Source organism: Herpailurus yagouaroundi, unplaced genomic scaffold (assembly GCF_014898765.1).
Source record: "Herpailurus yagouaroundi ecotype Mexico unplaced genomic scaffold, PumYag 183, whole genome shotgun sequence".
NCBI lineage: Eukaryota > Metazoa > Chordata > Mammalia > Carnivora > Felidae > Herpailurus > Herpailurus yagouaroundi.
This window is the reverse complement of record NW_024412414.1, coordinates 9,701,790-9,717,629: the sequence shown is the minus strand read 5'-3', so window position 1 is coordinate 9,717,629 and position 15,840 is coordinate 9,701,790. Positions and strand designations below refer to the sequence as shown.

Below are 15,840 nucleotides of genomic sequence, written 5' to 3'. Positions count from 1 at the left end.
AACAGAAGGGCTCTTGCTCAGTTTTGAGTTTTCTGGAATTCATGTTGGCGGGGAGAATGGGGAGTGAAAGACAGGGCGCATTGCAGATGGCTGTTGCAAGCCCCTCTACTATTTCCAATTAGTGGATGCATGTGTGAGTTGTATGCCTGTCTTATATTTACAAGAGGAAGTATCCCGTTTAATTTTATTTTCACACCAAAAGCCCAAGTGTTAAGAGAACATGGTGTTTTAACACTCCCTCGGTTATCAGCTGCAGCGCGGAGGTTGTATATTGTCACATACAGTTTTCTGAGTATATTTCTACATTTGTTACCTGGCAACATTGCTGCGTCGGGACATGGAGATGTGTTGGTTCCTACCAGATCTGCACTGTTCATATTGTAGAAGGTAGATCCTGTTTTTCTGGCAGGAATTTATAAGAAGAGAAGGCAGGAGGCTTAAAGCAACTCAGTTGAGAGATGGGCTGAAGCATTTCAAGTGACTGTCCCTGGACTAGAGATCTGACCAGGGATGTAGACTCTTGCCTTACTTGAATTTATGCATTATTGTGTTGTTGCCCACCCACCAGTTCTGATGAGAAAGGAAATCCCATTTCAGGGATGACAGCCACTACATCTCTTGCTGGGGTCACCATCTGAGCTACTTAGAGCCCTACACGATCTTTGTTTAGCTGATATGATGCGTTGAAAACACTGTATATAGAATTTAAATGCTTAGTGGGGCCTATTATGTACTCTCAGGCTATCCCAGCACAGACATGCCTCCCTTCCATGCCCTGTGCAGTGAACCCCTGTCCTTTGAAGACATTTGTATTCAAAACCCTCCATCATGGGTTTGAAAGTCCTCTTGGTTGAAGCCACACCTTGCAAGACTCAGACAAAGCTTACTGAGACTAAAGGCATTGAATTCTCTAGCACCTGTAACATTTCTTGACGAATGCCGGAGAGGGACAAGTTCCCATGGCAACAGTTTCTAAGAGTTATGTGGCATCAACAGGTTAGACGAGGTATCAGAGTAACTGAGCTGTGCAGCGCATCCTGTAAGCACACACTCCTATTAAATACCTCTCTGCAAAGGCGCCAAAGCAGGAGTCTGTTCAGAAGTCCCAGCAGACACTGGAGGACTGGCCAGGTTGGGCTGGATTTCAGGGCACATTTGTGTTTCCTTCAGTGCTTACTTTTGAAGGTGTCTCTGAGGACATCCACTGGACCCTTAATGTCTTGCCTTTTAAGAGAGGAAAGGTGTGCTGATTATGCCTGGAGGCATTTAGAAGCCATCAGTTAGCTTTAAACATTTATATATTTGTGTTTTTTAAGTGCTCTGACCTCCTTTGGAAAACCAAAGAAGCCAATTTATTAATGGTTCTTTGCTCTTGGGAATTAATATTACCCCTAGCATCATCAGGAAACGTTCTAAGGAGAAGCACACAATTCTTTAAAAAAGTTTTTTAATAGCTATTGGATATTTTTGTATACCTGAGGAGGACTTGACCCTGAGGGTTCCGAACTCGGCTGATTGTCCTGAGTACCCTTAACTTGGAAATCTATGTCCTGCTATTTAAACTTTAAGATGATCCTAACTTGATTAAAGTCCTCAACCAGTAGGCCGAGGAAAATGCTTCAGAAAAAACAAGGTCATGCTGCATTTTTTTGGTAAGCACAGGAATCAACAAAGAGATGTTATATAACTTCTATTTATATCCTCCTTGCTCACTATCTGCAGGCAGACAAGAGTCGCTGAGAAGGGATTTAATGAGCTCTCTGGGTTTGCTCACCTTCCTGAGCTGGTAGGAACCAGCTTGTTCTCAAGTGCGTCAGCAAAGAATCTGGCTGTGGGTGGGCGGCCAGGGTAGGTGGACGGACTTGTTGCCATGGTGTTCTTTAATTCTCCTGTCTCCCAGAGATCTCACCCCCCTCTTCCCTGACTCCTTCCTTTCCCCCCCGTTTGTTTGTTTTTTTTTTTTTTTCTTCTTTTTTTTTTTTGTAATCTATAAGCTTCCTTGTTTCTCACACCTACTCATGATTCTTGGAGCTGTCTCCGGAAACAGAATATTTTTCCTTCCCCCCCCCCACCTCCACCCCCCACCAAGAGTTCTGCATTGTGTAGCTCCAGGACATCAGAAGAGTTTCCGCTAAGGTATATTGTTTTCACCCTCCCCTATTTTCTCATGGTTTTCTTTTTTTTTTTTTTTTTTTATTACCCAGCTCCTCCATAATAGGGACCTATCCCAGACATCTTTAATCTCACCCAATAGAAATTTACTCTTCCCTGTTGGATTGCCCCCAAACCAGGTGGATTCCATTGTCAGTTGTATGAACAGTTGCTATGCCCCAGAGGAGAAGGGCTGTTTGTTTTTCCCTCCATCCTCCTGTGTGCTCTTGCCCTAGGCGGGTGGATGTCTCCTGTGTCACCTAGCACATTATAAAATAGAACCACATGAAAATAAGAGAACGCGTTTGTCCCACAGTGATAATTCCTAGAGCTTGGGCAACTTCTGTTACCTTGCAGGTTGAAATTATTCAGCCTGCACCCCCCTCAAAAAAAAAAAGAGAGGAAGAAAAGAATAGTGGCTCCTCCATCCAGTTCTCAGCAGGGACATGGAACTGTCATTCTCAGAACCCCTATGTGGCAGGCACCAGGAGTGCCCACCACAGAGCCTTCTGAGCTGGCCTCATGTTACTGGTCACATTCCCGCCAGAAGAGAGGTATTGGAAAGATGTGAGTAGGGAAGTTAGAATGAAATATTCTTAGAAAAGAATAAGTAGTTGCCATGAGGACAGGCTTAAAAAAAAAAAAAAGCCTGGACCCACCCCTGCCTTGCCCAGAAGTTGTGCAACTCTTAATAGCAGTAGCCTGTTTGAATAATCAAAGGCAAGCTGACTTCCCTTTATTAACTTCTGTTAGAGACATCTGCATAAAATATCCCCAGATTCCAGACCAAGAAGGTAATTTTTTTTTTCCTTGGAGTAACTGGAGGGACTTTCCCTTTGGAGCTCTTCCAGCAGAGTTAACTTCATGGTTGAAAATATTTTTCTTGTTAGAAACTGCCAACAGTGTGAATCCTGCCCTGGCGAGAGGAAAGGCACCTGGTGCAGAAGTAAGGAACCTAGGCCTCAGAACCTAACAGACCTCCACAGCTGGCTTGGGGACTTCTGCCACGACCCTTCTTTTCACTGATAAATCTCTGCCCACTTATGTTTCCTAAGGGCCCCCCAGGTTCCTTTTTGAAAATGGCAAAGGTTCTCTTGATGTTTCTACCACTTTCTTATGCCTGGGTTTTAAACTTGCTTCCATCAAGATGGCCCAGACACTGAAGGGGTAGTTCTATAAACCATCTAACATCTTCAAGCTGTTTGCTTCCCTCTGCATTCAGGATGTAAAAAAAAAAAAAAAAAAAAAAAAATTGCTTTTGAGGAGGATGCATTTCAGTTGCCCTCACCATACGGTGTTTGAGAAATATGTTTTTATTAGCCTCCTTGCAACACAACCCCACAAACTGTTCAGCCCAAGAACCTGTAGTTATGTCGGGGAGTCGGTGGAAGGCTCACAATTGATTGTCCTTCCCGCTCCATAGTTACTAATGCAGGTGTCAGTGGGGCCAGAGTAGTTAACAGTTAACTAGATGGATTAAGGATCTCAGGTAGCCTGAGCCTATCACAGAGGCATGTGTACAAACCTGATAAGCCTGTGAGAGGCTAGAAGGCCACATCAGCCACCTTCACCTGGTCTTTGGAATGCTTCATTTTCTCCATTTGGCAGGACTTTGGGCTTTCGCAGACAGGGATCTTTGGGTAATTGAGTTAAACTTTAGCTACTGTCATGCAAAGCTTGATTCACTTTAAGGTTTTTGGAAATAAATCTCCTTCAGAATTGTGCATTCCTCAAGGGAGCAGATACTCACTGAGCACCTAGTGGGTGCCAGGCATTGTATGAGTTGGCCTTGATGTAGTCAGTCCTGCCCTTTAGGAGCTTACAGTCTAGTGGGAGACATGGCTAGTAAACCAGCTAAATAATTAACACACTGGGAGAAGCATGAGGAAGGAAGCAACCAGGGTGTAGAATGTCAAGGAGAACCCACTTAGGATGGTCAGGAAAGGCTTCTCCAAGGAGGTGCCCTTTAAGCCCAAACCTAACAGATGAGAACCAGCCATGTAAAGAGCAGAGGGCAAGGGTGTTCAGACAGACAGGTTGGCGTGGGTTTGGTCTATTGCCAGAGCTGAAGGAGGTCAAGGTGGTCGAAGCATAGCATCGGGGAGGGGTGGGGGAAGCAGGGCATCTAATGATGGCTGGACCCCGGTAATATGCCTGTCGTCAGGTGGGAGGCTGGATTAAGTGATCTCTGTGGCCCCTGCCAACCCCTAGTCAGTGCTTCTAAAGGGCACCAAGTTGGCTCTGGCCATCATTTGCTTGGATACACGTTACTGAAGCCAAAGCCATAATATATTACGCAGCACTTACACAGATGAGTGCTGTGTAATTTCATCCCGCCGTCTCCATCCTCTTGGCCATCTGTATATTTTACTGTCAAATCCCAAGTATGTTCTCTGCAGCCACAAGGAAGCTACATGGTGGGCTAGTACCTAGTGAAATGGGCCTGTGGGGTTGGGAGATGCAAGTCCTGGAGCTTCTTCTTTGGGGCTCACAGGGGAGCTGTCGCCTGAGAGTTGGTTGAGCTGGGCAGAGGACTCAGGGTGACTGGAATCTCCATCAGGAAGGCACTCACTCTGGTTGATGTTTTGCTCTTTGCCAGCCAGTGTCCTTGCCCCTGGCAGGCCGGAGTGGATTTATTTTTCTTTGGATTTTATGGTCGAGTGGATTTGTCATAGTTTTGTTGAGAGCAGAGAAGGGAAAGTGGCCAGTATATAACTCCACCACGTACCAGGCCTCTGCCGGGCTCTCATCCATGGTGCCTCCTTTACTCCATCCGGCAGGCCTCTCAGCAGGGTGGTACTTCTCTTCCTTCCCCCATTACACGTGAGGGAACTGAGGCTGCATGCTAACAAATGACCTGTTCCAACCTACCCATCTCCTCAGCCATCCCTGCCCATCCACTTGGACCTTGCTAAGTGTGAGGGATACAGAGCCCTTCCTTGGAGCCCCTGCCGCTCTCTGTGCAAACACGGGAAATGGGTGTGTGAAGGATACAGAGCTCAAGTTGGATGCCCTGGGGAACTTTGTAGGTTTTAGGGCAGGAAAAGTCGGTCAATGTTGATTAATGGCCCTCAGCACACGGAATGGAAAGAAGAGCAAAGACCAAAGTTCTTACCATCCAATTCTTGCGTTAGTCCTCTTTCTCAGTAGCACAGATGTCACCCTGAGTGAAGTGGGAGGGAACAGACAGACTCAGCCTTGGCCCCCTGTGCCCTCTAGTGTGGATGCATAGTCGAAATTTGGGGTGTTAAGAGTTTTCCAACACATGTCTTCTCAGGCCTGATGGCGCAGGTTGGAGGCTCGCCGAGAAGGCTCCTGTGCACTCGTGTTACAGATGCCATGGCAAGTCTGTGGGCAGCCAAAATGGGACCTGTGAGCACCCTAACCGCCAGAAGTTACTTTTCATTGAGTCCTAGAAGCAGGCATGGAGGGCACTCCTGAAGGCTGATGAGCCCCTCCTTAGCCCCAGGCATGCACTTGAGATTGTTCTCATCATCTTCTTTAGTTGAGTAGACATCCGTGGACAGATTCTCAAACCTCCCTGAGTGCTTTAACAAAAGTCCTTCGTCAAATCTAATCAAAGTCTTGTTTGCTATACACACCCACCTTTCCTTATTATAAGCCTCATGTTGACGTGAAGAGCAACCATGATGCCTTCTTGCCCTCGAAGAAGATTCCTGAGGAGGTACCTACTACAGTCCACTGTGACGTCAGGCAAGTTTGGGCGTTGGAACTATTTCACATTCCATTGGTCATCTTTTCCTCTGGAGACTTTATGTTTTTCTCTTCCATCTTTGGCTAGAAGAGACAGTGCCATCACACACACACAAAAGATGGTGGGTTTTGACAATTGAACCCAGAGAAAATGTGGAGTCTCCTTAATGTCTTTTCCCTTGGTCAAAGGTCCAAGGTCCTCTAGAAGGATGCCTGACCTGCCTTTCTGAAAACTGTTTGATATTTCTGTTAAATATTGCTAGAGATGTTTACTTACAGTTTACCTATACACACAGGGACTTTGTAAGAAAGCACCTTTAAATATTGGGGGTGGGAGTACACTTTGTTAGTTGTTTGTTGATGAATATTTGAGAAACTGTTAGTGTTTTGATCCACACTGAGGGGGGACCAGCCTCCTTACCGAACAGGGCAGACTTTCTTCACAGGTGCTGATTCCTGTGGGCACTGGGCGACAAAAAAAAGGAGAGTTGTTAAGCTTTCCATCCCAGGAGAAAAGTGGTTTTTATAGAGCAGGTTGGACTTCTCTGCTTGCTAAACCCAAAATTAATTCACCTTAAGAAGCATCACGAAGAGCCACTGCTTTGGCTTTGACCTGGAAGTTCAGGCCCTTACTCGGAGCTCAGTGACCAGACTAATTCGAGTGAGGATCTCCTTGTCCCCCACCTCTTCTCTCAGGCATTAGAAATCTGCCTTGTACCAGAAGGCAGCCCTAGCTGGCAGAGTAATTGAAATAGGGCATTTGTGTAAGTCCTCAGAAGACAGCTATATGGTTTAGATGAGGGAGAACTTTCTCTCAGAAAAATGAACTTGAAATGTGGATATCTTTCTAACCCAGAGTTGGTTTGCTTCATCACTTCTTTATTTTCTGCCTTGAATGTGTATTATTTCTAAACTCATTAAAGCTGGAGACATCCTCACACAGCTTGGTGAGCTGAAAGTTCCTGATGTTTACCGCTTAAAACCCATCTCAAACCTTGCAAGAAATTTCCTTCTTAGAGTGATCATTTATACCAGGGGAGTATTTGATTCTTGACCACTTTATTAATTATTAGACCCTTTTCATTCATCAGACTTTTCCCCAAATCAAGAATGGTAAAAAAAAAAAAAAAAAAAAAAATTAAATTAAATAAGTAAGTAAATAAGTAAGTAAGTAAATAAAGGAAAAATAGTTTGTGTTGAAAGATTAGGGACTATCTAAGAGGAACATTTGACACCAAGCTTGTATTGTGCCTTGGGTTACATTAAACTTTGAGAAATGGAAGGAAAATTGTTTATTTTTATGTACAAAGGAATCTGAATGGTTTCTGTAACTAATAAAATACCAGCTGGAATTTTTTTTAACCTCCTTTATTGTGACAGTTACTGAGAATTGTTATTTACTGTATTTTTGCTGTCCATTTAGAGGCCATCTTGACCTGCCAGTATCAGCTAGAATTGTTTATCCTTGGATGATTTTTGCACACTAGACTTTGCTCATCATGTACCACCCAGCGCATAGGTTGATCCACCTGTCTTATGTTCTAATACCCTTCCTTTGAAAGGGGAATTGAAAAGATAACAGCAGCACCTTGGGTTTGAATAGGATCCCATGGTAATCAAAGTGTTCTTCACACATAATGTTTCCTAGCTGCAACCTTGATGGGCCCCTAGCTTCCACGTGATGCAGACAAGGCAGGTGGTAAGAGTCTCCTTGTTCAGATAAGGAACTGAGGGCATAAATGCAGTTAAGTAAATTGCCCGGGTCAGGCAGCTGGTTAGTGGGGAGAGAAGGCTAAAATTTAAGTTTCCAGACCTGCAGTTCTCCAAGCAGCTATGCCTAATCACGTGTGCTTTATCACCTAGTTCAGGGTTCATGGTCTTGGGTTTTGATTGTTGTCCTTGGTTTCTAAGAAAAAGACTCAAGACCTATAGCTGTCATTGTGTGACCATGGTTTTGTTCACCTATAACCCACAGCCCTGGCAAATCTTCAACTAGCAGAGGGACCTTATTTGGGAGCCCATCTTAACAAGTGCATCAAGCCTCAGAGGAAAGTTGGGACATTCACATGTGTATCTACCATAGCTCTTCTTTACTGTGAGAATAGTCTGTGTTTGTGCAGCTGGGAGACTGGGGGTGGGTGGGGTGGGGGCTGGATTATAAAAAGTTAGAAAGTGTTTAGAGGTTGACAGACTTGCTCAGGTGAGAGGTATTTAACAAAGCGGAGTGGTCTACAGCATGGGCTGACGCAACAGACAAATGGGGACTAATTCCTGGGGCACCACTACCATTTCCTAGCTGTGTGACTTGGCAAGTTATTTAACCTCTTTGAGCCTCAGATTCCTGATCTGTAAAGTGGGATTAATAACAATACATATACGTACTTCATGGGATAGTTGTAAGGATTAAATGAGATAATATGTATAAAATACCTAGTGCTTAAAAAATAGGAACTGTTCAATTACCATTCACTATAGCATAGTTTATAGAAAGGAGGCCCCCAGGAAGTGGTAAACTTTCAGTTAACCGCAGGTACAGGAAGAGAACTCCACAGGTAGCCATTGCTGTTACTGTGACACCCGGAGAGGATCTGTTCAAACTGGGAAGGTCTGGTTGGAGATGTCTCCTCAAGTCCCCAAGACTCCCAAGGCCAAGTCTGAGATCCTTTTGTTTCAGAGGTAGAGTGAGAAGAGAGAAATCTGACTATGTGGAGGAATCTGTTCAGCAGTCACATTCTTCAAATTGTGGGACTCAGAGAGTTTAATTCATTTTACAGCAGATAAGTGACCATCCAGAGGGAACCTCATGGGCTTTGGTGGTCAAGTCATGTAGTACTAGACAGTGAAATGGAAAAGCTCATCCTCTGGATTCCCTCCAGGCCTAGTACAAGGGCTTCTAGAAGGTGGGCCAACCTCAACATGGAAATGCTTTCCTTTGGGGCAGGATCAAAGTTTTGAAGCTGTCCCATTGGTGCTGTTTACTGCTGCCCCCGGATTCTCCCTGCTCCTGACAGGCTCCATCTGGGATGATGTCTACCTCTGCTTCCTGCCATTCCCCATTCTTTAAGGTTTTTTTTTTTTTTTCAACATTTATTTATTTTTGGGACAGAGAGAGACAGAGCATGAACGGGGGAGGGGCAGAGAGAGAGGGAGACACAGAATCGGAAACAGGCTCCAGGCTCTGAGCCATCAGCCCAGAGCCCGACGCGGGGCTCGAACTCACGGACCGCGAGATCGTGACCTGGCTGAAGTCGGACGCTTAACCGACTGCGCCACCCAGGCGCCCCCTGCCATTCCCCATTCTTTAAGTCACCTATAAAGGGCTGCTTCCCTCTTAAAGGCCTTGTGTTCCTATAGGTGCAGGCTGGCTGGCTGGCTCTGTGTTCTGGGGTACAAAGTCTGTCTTTGCCCCTCAAGTCTCTGAACTCTGGGGAAGATGGCTTTTCAATAAGGTGCTCATTCTCGTACCTTCCCTGGTGTGTGTCCAGAGCATAGGGAAGGCCTCTGTTTCCCATTCTGCTCTGGGACCCCCTGCCTGCAGTGTCATTGAGACTGTGACCTCTTGCACCTGAAGAAAAGTGTCCGCCCACCCCCTCCTGCACACTGCCTGCCTGTTCCTAGAATAGCTGCCACTGTCTGTAAGTCTCTGACTTCAGGGTGCCTCTTATTTCAATAGCTGGGTGGGCTTGTCATAAACCATGTTCCATTTCTTTGCAAGGATTTAAGTGGCCATAGTGGGTGGCTGCCAAGGCAATATCTTATATTTTCGAGCAACCTGAAACGATGTTTTCATTATTATTTAAAATAAGACCTCAGTTCCTTAGAACCTCTACAGCTTAAGTAGCCCAATGAGGGCCACCTGTGGCCACCTGACAGTTATCTGAGGGCAGGAGTGTGCACTCAGGCCATCGTGTCACCCAGCCACAGCCTAGCGTGGTCATAAAGTGACTGGCATGTATGGTCAGGAGCCAAGGATTCTGTGTCTTTGGTCTGTCCCTTTGCCCCTCTAGGCCTCAGTCTCCTCCTCTGTAAAATGTGGAGGGCCAGACTGAAGTGGTGGTTTCTAAAGAGACTTCCTGGGCCTGCCATTTTAAGGAGGAGTTCCAGTGGCAGAGAGACGGTTCTTCCCACCCTGCTTCAAGCTGAACAGTTCTGCATGTATCTCCCTTCAACATGGCATCTTTCCCTAAGATGGTGTTTGCGGAGGGAGGCGGGGAATGGGATTTCTCTGCTGGGAACAGCTTTGGAAATGGAAACTGCCGGAATAGAGTGCTTCCTGCTTTAACATTTTGTGATAAGTATTTTTCTGTGGTTCTTGTCTTTCAGCTTGGCTTACAATAGCCACACCTAGCGCCCCCCCCCCCCGTGGCCACCACTGCCCTCCAGAGCTGCCATGGAGGTGGTCACTGCCTCTGGTCACTTGCTCATCTGCTCCAACCCCAGACTTCCTTAAAGCTACTCCAAGCAGACCCTTTGTGAGGTTGGAGTTGGTTCTATGGGTCTGCCCTCCAAAGCAGCCTTCATTTCCTCTGAGTTCCCTGTCCAACCACTGGGGCCGGGCTTCCATGTGTTCCTTAAAAAGGAAGGATGGTGGAAAGAGCCCAGGACGGGGGAGCAGGAAGACCCTGACCTCTCCTAACCCAACTCTTTGATATATAATGTGACGGATTTATGAATGATGATATCTGTCTTGGCAGTCTCCTAACATGCTGACAAGACAGCTTGCATGGAAGGGGCTTTGAGGTCCCATGTGTTGTGGAGACACATGGAGGGTAATGAAAGGGCAGCGGTGAGGGCAGCATCACAGATCTGTCTGCGGTGGGGATGGCCTCGGAGGGTAGCCCCTTCTCTGGACAACTTCACCTAGTACTCGAGCTTTCTGGGAACAAAGCCCATCTTTTCACCATCTCTCCCTTTTCGTTGTGACATAATTTATAGACTCTAATGTGCATAGATGGTAAGTGTATGGTTTGATCAGATTTGACAAATGTTTATAGCTCTACTCGTTTTCTACGGCTGCTGTAACAAATTACTACAAACTTAGTGATTTAAAACAACCAGATTTTTTATCTCGAGTTTGACATGAGTCTTAAGTGGGCTGAAATCCACGTGTTGGCAAGGCTGCGTTTTTTTCTGAATTCTCCCCTGGAGACTCTGTTTCCTTTCCTTTTCCTGTAGAGGCCACCTGGATTCCTTGGGTCATGGCCCCGTCTCCATCCTTGTAGCCAGCAGTGCTGAATGGAGTCCTTCCCTTATGGCATCTGACTTCCTCTTCCTCTTCTAAGGACCTTTATGATTAGATTGCCTCCCTGAACAATCTAGGATAATATCCCTATTTGAAGGTCAGCTGATGAGCAACCTCCATCCCGTCTGCAACTTTGTTTCCCTTTGCCCTGTAAGGTGACATGTTCACAGGTCCCAGGTATAGTCTTGTTGTTGCTGTTATTCCTACCACACCTTTCTGTCTACCGCCAGCCTAATTAGGATATTTCTTTCAGTCCAGAAAGTTTTCTTGTTTCCCTTTAATCTCCCCACTCACACTCTCCAGGGGCATCCACCAAATGGTTACCTCAAATCTGCCAGGTGGGGTGCAGCAAAACCTTTGCAAAAGCAAAACAGTCTCTACCTGCCTACTGGTTCTTAGATGGAGAAAGGGGTGATTCGTAGGTTCACAGAGGAGTGGATACGTGGCGTGTGGAAAGGCCCTGTTTTGAGAGCCCGAGGTCTGGGAGGACGAGCCCCCTGCTGCCTCCATTCTGAGGTCCAACCTGCGTCTGGGGAAACAGTCCTGAGAGGGGGGTGTCCCCTTTTCCTCCCAAGCCCTCCAAACATAGCATCACAGTAAGAGGTTGAACAAACAGGCCTTTGAACTGTGTGCAGGCCTCTGGGCTCGCCAAGTCCAGTAGGGAGGGGCAGTGACTGTCTCTACGAGCCTCTGGCTGACGGCCCCTGTTCCTCAGCCCCCCGTTTCTCCCGTGGCATATCCTGCCTCTGTGGGGGAGGTATCTTAGTTCTTCTGCACTGCTGTCACTTTTCACTTCTCCTCTTACACAAGATAGTACTGTTTCCCTTTTGGAGACCAAGCTTCTTCCTTCCAGAGTATCTTTATTTAGATTCTCAGGCAGGAGACCTGAAGCAACAGCTCTTGGGTCTCACCAGCATCTTGGCAAGGTTACATTTGTCACGGTGTGGGCATCTTGGGGGTGTGCTAAATACTTGATGCCCATTATCTTTTAGGGTCCCCTGATCTCCAAGGAGAAATAACTGCCTCTGTAGGATTTTTGGTGAGACACCACACGCAAGTTTTACTCTGAGTTCCTGGCACCTCATAAACAGTCAGGAAATACTGGCCCTTGTGCATTTTACTGTGATTATCTCATTAGAGCTTCACAACCACTGTGAGGTACTGTTACCATGCCCATTTTTCAGATGAGAAAATTTAGGTTTCAGAGATGTTGTCACTTTTTTTTTTTTTTTAATAAACTTTTAACGTTTATTTATTTTTGAGACAGAGAGAGACAGAGCATGAACGGGGGAGGGGCAGAGAGAGAGGGAGACACAGAATCGGAAACAGGCTCCAGGCTCTGAGCCATCAGCCCAGAGCCCGACGTGGGGCTCGAACTCACGGACCGTGAGATCGTGACCTGAGCCGAAGTCGGCCGCTTAACCGACTGAGCCACCCAGGCGCCCCTGTTGTCACTTTTTAAGGTGACACAAGCTGATGAGTGGTAGTGCTGAAACCCAAGTGTCTCTGACTCTGGAGACAGAATGCTCACGCTTTGCTATCCTGCCCTAGCCACTGAGGGGGATGCCTTCACCGTGGGGCTTCCACGTCCTCCTGATGTGATGGCGGTACAAAAAAACTGATGCTCATTGGGCCCTGTGCTGAGCGCTTGGTGTACATGGGAGCAGCCCTTCCATGTGGGTCCAGAGAGGTGAGTAACTTGCACAGAGCTAGTGAGTGAGGGACCCGGCACTTGAACCCAGGCGGTCTGACTGGAAAGCCTGCCCTCTAACCCTGTCATTAAAGAATGCTTTCCTTCCTTTTAGGCAGTGGCAGCATCTTTCTTTTTGATACTTAATAATAACCCTGGTGGAGTATGCCTCCCATTTTAGCTTGATAGGCGGGTACCTCAGAGACTTAGGACTGCCCTGAATCATTTCTTCCATCTTCCAGGCACCACCCTTGTTTCATTCCAGTTCTCTGTGCTTCTTGATGCCTCTGTGCCCTCGTGTCTACTTTATTATTTTGTTGACCACATTCTGTTTATAAAGCTGCTTCAGATCCTTGAGAGACTAAGGACTGATATAAATAATGTAAAATAAATATACTGGCCATTGCAAAACATATATAGAAGTGTGTAATCCTCAGTCACTTGCCCTTCTCCCATTTCATAAGAGGCTTTCTTACCCTGACGCTATCAGTTGACATCTGTTGGGTTAACCGGCTAGACGTTAAGCAGTGCGGTTTGTAGCTGGCCGTCAGTCTGTGCTGTGTTGCCCTGTTAAATATGACAGATGGAAGGCTTTAGTTATTTATCTTTTTGCTCACCTACTTAAAGTGCATTTGTTTTTTCTGAGTGACCAGATTGTCCAAAGGATGCTTTGTTCAGTTGCCTCCATACAGTGAGAAGATTAATGGGGTAGCAACTCAAGTTAATTGCCCTGAGCAGCCACCTTCTGGTGCTGTCACCCCATGACCCCATGTGGGCGAGATGCTGTATTGGTTCATTTTGGTGGAAACTGTAGTCACCCCAGTTAAGTAGGTGGCTGTAGGTTGTGTGCTTCATCCCCACACTTCTTTTGTTGGTGGATGTATCAGCTCTCAAAGGAGTGAACGATTAGAACTTGATTTTTCATATCTTGATTAATTAAGTTTTCTAGAATTAGTCTCTGTTGAGGATTCACATCTGGCACAGCCACTGAATATAAGCAGGATCTGATTGGGAGGCTATAGTTAAAAGGAGCCATGAAGTATTGGGTTGTATTTATTCTTTTGTCAGATAATTAGGAAGCTTCTTCTATGTGCTGGGCCTCCTCTGGGTGCTCTGGAGACAGCTGTGAACCATAGAGGTGAGGCACCTACCCTCTTGGAACTTACATTCTGCTTAACACGTGAAGTAAGTAGGTAAAGCACAAATACAACAGATACCAGTTGCTAAGTAGAAAATAAAGCATGGGAGAATAAGCAGTTGCCTGGGTTGCTGCTTCAGGGAGGATTATCAGAGATGGCTTCACTGAGGAGGTGATGTTACTAGGGATACAAACAATGAGGGGACCCAGCCACGGGAAGAGCCATGCAAAGCAAGGAAAAGCAAGGTGGTGGCACTGAGCATCTGCCACAGTATTAGCCCATTAACCCATTCTCTTGGGTCAGGGTCATAAGGATAAATGGCGACTTTAGTAAAACATCATTAGGGCGATTATTGAATTACTATGTCTGTCCTTACCAGGCTGCCAATTTCATGGGAAGGCAGCAGGGTCCAGGCCCCTTTTTGTTCACTGTTGTTATCTTCTGCGATGGGCTTAGTGTCCAACTCATGACAGGTGCACAGTAAATACTGGACGGATGAACAGATAGATGGATGCATAGGTGCATGGATGAAGGGGTAAATGAATGGAATGATGGATTAAGTAATAAGAAACCTATAAGAAAATTCAAGGTGGTAAAGGGCAATCGAGGACACTAAAGATTTGAGCTTGGTTCAGAGAGTGTGGGAGTCTTAGTGGACTCAGTGACACACAGTACAACCAAGCAGTAAGCAGGCAGTGACTTGTACCGGCCTTGAGAGTAGTTGGAGGGGAAAAGATAGAACCAGGAAGCACAAGTGGGAAGGATGGATCTTGTGCTGTATGTTGGAAACAACCAGAAGTAAAGAAGAACAGTGAAGGGAGAGGAAAAAGCACAATCAGGAAGTGCTTTGTAGGCAAAGGAGACTGACATTTGTCAATACAGCATAGGGGCTAGTGGCTAGAAGAAGGGTCATGGTGACTGCAGTTGCCTTCTGGCAGATGGAAACATGGTGGCTTTCCCAAGGCCTGCTGAATCTGACAGCAGGTGTGTGTTGGGAGGGAGTGAGAGATTGAGGAGTTAAGGGGTTGCAAAGGCTGGTAAGATTTTACTTTTTTCTAGTATTGCAAGCCTAGGTCTACCTTCTGTAGGGAAATGCCATCTTTCCAAATGGGGGAGGATATGAAATTGGCAGAAAGATCCAACTGAGAGAAGCAAATATATTGTTTGGAGCTTTGTTTTATTCCTCTGGAAATGACCGTATTGTATTTTTATGTAAATAATTCACAACAGCGTGGTGTTTGCAAAGGGGTGAAAAACGAACACTCATAAATGAAGTTGAGACACCATATTGTGTTTTTATATCAACAGTGTATATGATTGCTTGCAGTGGGTCCAAAAACAAATGTGCATCCAAGAGGCAAGCTACCTGTTAACTTTGAGCTTCTTCATCTAACCACTCTTTACCTGTCCTTCTAGACAAGATTTGAAAATCACCTTTTCTACAAAGATTTTGAGATCGCTCTGGTCCACTGTCCTCCTTGCCAGCTCTGAGCTTCTGTGATGTAACTGTCTGTGTAGCTCCTAGAACCCTTCTTATGTGCACATTTTTGTCTTACTTAGGGACTTGTTAACCTGGTATGGAGCCCTATAGGGGAAGGTAGCACATCTTACTCATCTGTGTATATTCACAAGGCTGTGCAGAGTGGAGGGACTCTTGGAAGTCCTTAAACACATGACTGGACCTACAGTAATTACCAAAAAAATACATTGTTTCCTTTGTTAATGGTGTTGTTTTGCAGGGGCTTGTTCTTAGTAGACTGGAATCTCCCCAACACCCCTTAGCATGCTTCCCAAGCCTATATGACTGCTCCATCAAAGACATCCATGGCAGGTTGCTTTAAGGTCCCTGTTTAGAAAACCTCAGGCCATACAATCCAGAGAACGATAGTGCATAGAACCATGTT

At 45.9% G+C, this 15,840-nt stretch overlaps 1 protein-coding gene across 6 annotated transcripts in view; it reads left to right on the top strand.

Annotated features, from left to right (window-relative positions):
* The window catches only part of ITPR1 (inositol 1,4,5-trisphosphate receptor type 1), a 329,757-nt gene that overhangs the window by 239,689 nt on the left and 74,228 nt on the right, over positions 1 to 15,840 (top strand). The gene's annotated exons all lie outside the window — the stretch shown is intronic.